A 6,000-nucleotide genomic window follows, 5' to 3' on the forward strand; every position below is an offset into this window, starting at 1 on the left:
ATAAATAGGCACTAAATCGATCAAACCAGACTCGTAGCGCTTACATGATACCTTATAAATCTCTTTTTAATTTGAAGGCATGATTAGGATATTTTGAGCTCATAAATCCAATAGGTTACTCCATAAAATACAGGTTCAGGTTCTTTAAGAAAGTCATGCATGAAAGCAATTTTCACATCAAGCTATTTGATAGGCCAGTGGCGTACAGTAGCTATGGTGAGCACAATGCGAATACTAACAGACTTAATAACATGACTGAATGTTTCAGAAAAATCAATTTCATAATATTGTTCTATAAATACAAGTTCCTTAAGAAAGCCATGCATGAAAGCATTTTTCACATCAAGCTGTTTGATAGGCTAGTAGCGCACAATAACTATGGTGAGCACAATGCGAATACCAGCATGCTTAATAATATGACTGAATGTTTCAAAGAAATCAATTCCAGCAACATGATTGTATCATTTAGCAACTATTATGGTTTTAAGTCTTTCTAGACTATCAACAAACTTTAATTTAGTCTTATAAACCCAACGATAACCAACAATATTTATACCTGGAAGACGTGGAACTAGCCCCAAGTTGAGTTAACATGTAAGGCTTTAATTGCCTATTTCATTGCATGATGCCAACCCAGATGATCCAAGGCAAACTTAATGGATTTAAAGGTATGCAAAACGCAAGATGGATGCAAATAAATAAGTAAGAAGGATGATGCAAAACGATGGATCCAAATAAGTACGCAAAATGATGGATTCCAAGTTATGCAAAACGATGAATGCAAGATGCGTGCAAAAACGATAAATGCAAATAAGTATGTAAGAAGGAAATCCAGCTATAGAGAAAAAAAAAATTACACGAAATTTCTATGAATAACTTTCCAAAACGAAACATGTAACAAAAGGAGAGTGGGAGACTTACTTTGGATTGACGAACAACTTATAATATGAAAAATTGAGATTGGGATTAATGTTTTTCTCTGATACCAAGAAGAAATTTTAGAGAGATAGAGGAACTCTTTGAGAAAATAATTGTGCCCCACACAATTCTTGTAGTGGTTCTTTCATTGTGTGTATAATAGTAATACAATAGTGTAATATATATTTTCCTATCATATTATATGCAATATACATTTTCCTATCTTGTTACATTCTTTTTTCAAAATGAAATAGTAAGTCGTTTTCCTATCTTGTTTGAATTTTATTTCTATTAGTGGGAACTCAACCAAAATGATTAACAATAATGACATCAAGTTGTGTTTGGAAAATATAGAGTAGATATGGATTTTTTATCCCCGAGAAGCTACCAAAACGTGCCTCTGCCTCTACGGTGTGGAAATGAATAAATTCAATCAGAAATCTATTCATTTCACATGCTCGATTCCTTGTTGGTGATGACAGGGTAAATTCTAGCCTTCAAATTGGCTTCTTCAAACTCCCCTTAAACTTGATCTTTACAACTTAGTATCCAAAAAACCCTCCATCTCTAACATGGTGTACCGTGTATAATACGCCAATGAGCATTTTTGGAACATCACTCTCAGTTAGTGTAGGAAAAACCCAATCGGAATGGTTAATCTGACATAGGCTAGAAGGGGCTACCTGATACTAACCGGTAAACCGGCCAGTCCGACCGACCTAACTGGACAAGTCCCATACGGTCAAAAAAGTGTTAATTTTTTTTAAAAAAATACAAATACAAATTTAATAAAATATGACAAGTATGTTTAAAGCATGATTAAATAAAGAACATCCAAATGAAGTTGAAAATTAATGAAATAAATAGATTTTAGATAATCGATTTGTGCCCAGGGGTATTTTAATTTCTTTTAGAAAAGATCGAAAAATGTAAAAATAAGTATCAGTGGCCAAAACAATTTTCAATATTTGCCAAAGTGATGACAACTTTGAAAAATACATTACAAACAAAATCCCTTACTTTTGAGAATTTTCTATAATTTGTTTTTTAATTTTTTTTGAAATCCTCCCCCGGTTCACCAAAACCGGCCAAAACTGGAACCGGTCAGTGACCGGTTTCGATCTGACCGGGCAATTAGGATTTGAACAACCCGATTTTCCTACACTTTTCTTAACATCATAAGGGTAGATGGTGTGGTTGAGCATCAATTCTTAACAATGGAAGCTTATTTTTTGTGAAAATTTGGAGCGATCTGAATGGAAATAAATTTTTCCAATAATATGTACTACCCAAAAGTGGGTACTTGTAGAGAATACAAGAGATTGGAATCCTTTAATTATATGGATCTATACATCAATACAAATCCTAAAGTTTGCAATCCCTTAATGGTAGGGATATATACATCAATATAAATTGAACGAGCGCAGACTGAGTCTCTAGCCATGATACTCCCCCTCAAGTTGATGTGTGTAATTTGATGACACCCAACTTGGATTGTAGATACGTAAATTGCTCTTTTTCGAGAGGCTTGGTAAATATATCTGCTCGTTGATGACTTGTTTGGAGATATTGAGTTTGGATGATGCTTGTAAGTATCTTCTCACGAAAAACATGACAATCCAACTCTATGTGTTTGGTGCATTCATGAAACACGGGGCTGGATGCAATGTGTAAGGAAGCTTGATTATCGCAGTAGAGGTGCATGGGCTGTGAATGTGTAACTCCTAAATCTTAAAGGAGATATTTAAGCCAAATGAGTTCACACGTAGTGGTGGCCATGGCCCGATACTCGGCTTTAGCAGATGAGCTAGATACGGTGGATTGTTTCTTGGTTCTCTAAGAGATGGGGTTGTTTCCAAGAAATGTGTAATATCCGGTTACAGTACGACGGGTAGTAGGGCAGCTGGCCCAGTCAGAGTTGGAATATGCAGAGAATTGCAATGAAATTGACGATAGCATGAGGATTCCTTTTTCAGGATTTGATTTTAAATATCTGAGAACATGCATAACTGCATCCATATGAGGTTGTCTCGGTGTTTGCATGAATTGACTGAGGAGTTTGACAGATAATGTGATTTCTGGCCGGGTGATGGTTAAGTAAATCAGGTGCGCAATAAGTCATCGATAAGGGCATGAATCTGAAAGAAGAGTTCCATCATCTGCATTGAGTTTCATATTTTGTTCCATGGGAAATGCTACAGGTTTTGCCCCGAGTAAGCTTATTTCATCCAAAATGTCCAAAGTATATTTCCCTTGGGAGAGAAATATTCCCTCTTTCGATCTAGCTATTTTGATCCCCAAAAAATACTTCAGTAATCCGAGATCCTTTAATTTGAACTGACGATGCAAAATCCGTTTTATGGAATCAGTGGTCGAAGGATCATTCCTGGTGAGAATGATGTCATCAACATAGATAATAATGGTTGTAATTCGGTCTGGAGTTTTGAGAGTGAACATGGAATAGTCTGCCTTGGATTGTTGAAAACCGGCTTGAATAAGTGAAGTAGAGAATTTAGAAAATCAGTTTCGAGATGCTTGTTTGAGGCCGTATAGAGATTTTTTTAAGCGACAAACAAGTTGTTCTCCATGCTTCCCCTTACGAGGAAACCCATGAGGTAATTGCATGTACACTTATTCAGCTAGGTCACCATGGAGGAATGCGTTGTTGACATCTAATTGGAACAAAGGTCAAGTTTTAGCAGCTGCAAAGACAATGGGGTATCCGACTGTGACAAGTTTGGCCACAAGAGCGAATGTCTCATGGGAATCAATGCTTTCGACTTGGATGTAACCTTTTGCTACAAGTCGTGCTTTGGAGCGTTCAATACTTCCATTTGCATAGAAATCCATTTCCTTTGAGTCCTGAAAAAAGTTATGTTCCTTTTGAGCTTATTCATTGTGACATTTAGGGAGCATACTCAACACCAACACACACTAGAGCACGCTACTTTTTAACCATTGTAGATGATATTAGTTGCTGCACATGGACTTTTTTAATGAAATTCAAAAGCGAGACCTATTGCCATATCAAATATTTTTATACTATGGTTCCAAATCAATTCAACTCGCCCATTAAAACCCTTAAATTTAACAATGACATTGAATTTCTCTCTCATCAAATGCAAAGTTTTATGAGTGAGAAAGGCATATTATACCAAAGATCTTGCATCGACACTCCCCAACAAAATGGAGTGGTTGAACGCCAGCACAGGGATCTACTTGAAAAAGCAAGAGCCCTCCATTTTCAAGCTGGCATACCCATCATTTTCTGGGGAGAATGCATTTTAACTGCCACATACCTAATAAATCGATTACCTTCCTCTGTTTTACAAGGACGGTCACCCCATGAGGCATTGTTTAACATTAGACCTTCCTATCAACACCTACGTGTGTTTGGCTGCTTGTGTTATGCTCACACCAAAGTACATGATAAGTTTTCTCCTAGTGAAAAAAACTGCAGCATAATTATGAGATTTGCTTAGCATACTAACAGATAAGAGGTTCAAGTTAAAAGAAAATAGATATAAAACATTAGTAAGTTGTAATGATGGTGAAAGGGAGCAATTTCCTTTATGAGAAATATTAACTATATCACCGTTTGGAAGTCTGACATTCTGGTTTGGATGCATGGCATTTTTGGTTGACAAAAGGTCTAATGAGGATGCCATGTGATCAGATGTCCCTGTATCAATGATCCATGATGATGAAAGAGATGGTAAAGAAGCACAAGACATAATCATACCTATCAGGTTGGTTGATGATAGGCTATTGTCAATGTTCAATAAGGACACAAGTTGGGAACGTTGCTTTGGAGATAGGTGAACAACTATAGAGTTTTCGGCCGATCTATTGTTGTCCTTGTTGCTAGAGTTTGCAGCAGTGGCATTATTACAAGGAGCTTGCCATCCATGGAGTTTGCGACATTGATCTCAGACATGCCCCAAATATCTGCAGTGATCACAACGGGGTCTATCGCATCCTCGGCCTCTACGCCCATTACTTCTTTCGTGGAATTGGTTGGCATAATTGTTGTTTGAACGAGCTCTGCCTCGACCATTTCCACCGAAGTTACCCGCAGCCATAGCAACTCTTTCCAAGGGATGTGCGGAGCAAAGTTTAACTGCTAGTTTACGTTTATCTTGAAGAATCAAAGCATATGCTTTGTTCACAGAAGGCAATAGATCCATAGTGAGGATATTGCTCCTCACGTTGGAAAAAGAATCATTTAGACCCATCAAGACCTGAAACACCCTTTTATTTTGTTTTAATTGGGTGATTTCTTTGACAACACCACAAGAGCATTTTGGGGTGAGAGTTAGATAATCAATCTCATCCCAATATCCTTTAAGTGTGGTGAAATTTTGCAAGACAGTCAGTTGATCCTAAATATGATTTGAAATGTCACGAGTAATGCGATAAATCTGAGCAGCATTACCTTGTGAAAAGTGTTATTGCAGGTCCTCCCATGCTTCTTGCACGGTTTCAAAATAGATAACGTTGTTGGTGAGATCCTTGTAGACATTGTTCCAAATCCAGGATAAGACCATGGTATTGCAACAATTCCAGGCAGTGTGGTTGGATGCACCTTCATTCGGTTGAGCAATAGTGTTGTTGATGAAACCAAGTTTGTTCTTGGCATTGAGAGCAGTTTTCGTGGCTCTCTTCCAGAGTGGGTAATTTTCTCCAGTGAGTTGTTGAGAAACCAGCAACATTCCTGGGTTGTCGGAATGATGAAGGTAGAAGGGAGAAGATGGATCTGTGACTTCTCCATGGGGTACAATGGACATGATTGATAAACTTTTTGGATCAATTACAGCTGTAAAAAAATTCATCGAAAATTGGAGAGCTTCACCTTCTCACGTGAGGGCACCAAATAACTCGTCGCCGAAACTCGTTAGAGTTTCAGTCACTAACGCGGATGCCACAGATTACTTAACGCCAAGTGGCTTTCTCAGAGCTTTCTAAGCTTTTGTCTAGTATTGACGTTCCTGTTTCACTCAACTTTTAATAAAAGCTTTTGTCTCTTAATAAAAGCTTTCTACAAATATAAAAGATAATGCTTCGTGTGGTGGAATAGGAAGA

This window comes from Amborella trichopoda, chromosome 8 (genome assembly GCF_054954075.1).
Source record: "Amborella trichopoda isolate Santa Cruz 75 chromosome 8, AtrichopodaSantaCruz75HAP2 v2.0, whole genome shotgun sequence".
Classification (NCBI taxonomy): Eukaryota; Viridiplantae; Streptophyta; class Magnoliopsida; order Amborellales; family Amborellaceae; genus Amborella; species Amborella trichopoda.